The sequence below is a fragment of the Nanorana parkeri genome, unplaced genomic scaffold, assembly GCF_000935625.1.
Source record: "Nanorana parkeri isolate BGI_ZX_2015 unplaced genomic scaffold, ASM93562v1 scaffold450, whole genome shotgun sequence".
NCBI classification, from domain to species: Eukaryota; Metazoa; Chordata; class Amphibia; order Anura; family Dicroglossidae; genus Nanorana; species Nanorana parkeri.
The window spans coordinates 745,461-746,706 of record NW_017306718.1 but is presented as its reverse complement, the minus strand read 5'-3'; positions in this window follow the sequence as shown (position 1 = coordinate 746,706).

Sequence of the window (1,246 nt, the reverse complement as noted above, 5' to 3'; positions counted from 1 at the left end):
AGCGTAGTATTTACTATAATATACTGCTAACAGCCCTCCAGCTGTTGTGGAACTACAAGTCCCATGAGGCATTGCAAGACTGACAGTTAGGGGACATGAATCCCAGAGGCAGAGGCATGCTGGAATTTGTAGTTAAAGTGACACTAAACTTAGGAGTTAAACCTTTAAAAAAATATAAGTACCTTAACTATTAACAAAAAATTTACTTTATTTGTGTATCTGTATTACTCAGATGTAGATCCTCAAATCATCTCTGAATTGGTGATTACACTGACCTTCCTTCTGGAGGGTGGCTACTTTTGTTCCTCATGGTCTCTGTGTGTGTTGTAACGTAGTCACCACTCCAAGCTCACTCCTGTGATGGACTACAATGTTATGTTTAATTTACTCATTTTTATTGAGATTGTAGTCCATCAGAGGAGCGAGCTTGGAGTGGTGACTACGTTACAACACACACAGGGACCACGGGGAACAAAAGAAGGAAGGACATTGTCCGTATGAATTCGGAGAAGATTTGAGGATCTACAGCTGAGTAATACACAAATAAGATACAGTTTTGGTAATAGTTAAAGGAGAACTATGAGGGGAGTGCTTTTCACTCACCTCATAGTTCTAGCCGACCTGTGACAATGAGACTGTCACAGGTCGGCTCAGTAGATCGGGAGGTGAGCGAACACATACCGGGTTCGCTCACCTCTCGATCCTGTCACGGCTCTCTGCCGTCGTGACAGGGGGAGGGGCTGGATTCCCCTCTCCCCGCTCCGATCTGCCAGTGCTGACTGGCGGAACGGACGGGGGAGGGGGCGGGTACAGCTGGCTCTGCCTCTAGATAGGCAGAGCCAGCTGTCACTCACGCAGCTGGGCGGATCCCGTCATCTACGTCGGGATCCGCTCCGGCTGCGGCGTCTCAGTATACCGCGAGCTGTACCTCGCGTATACTGAGCTTAGGGTAACGGGAGGACGCTAGTTTGTGTCCTCCCGTTACCCTAAGGAGAACCATGGGGAAAAACACTGACCCCATAGTTCTCCTTTAAGCTACTTGAATGCATTTTTTTAAGATTTAAGTGTCAGCTTAAAGTACTAGGAATGGTCATAAATATACTTTTCTTTCTAAAGCATTGTATTTTCTGCACTGCTAACTATAAGACAAATACCTGCAAGACTAATATGGTTAAGCTGAACTCTGGGAAAAACTAGTTTAGCTAATTTGCATTTAATTCATTCATGTAGAAAATGAATTAATCTT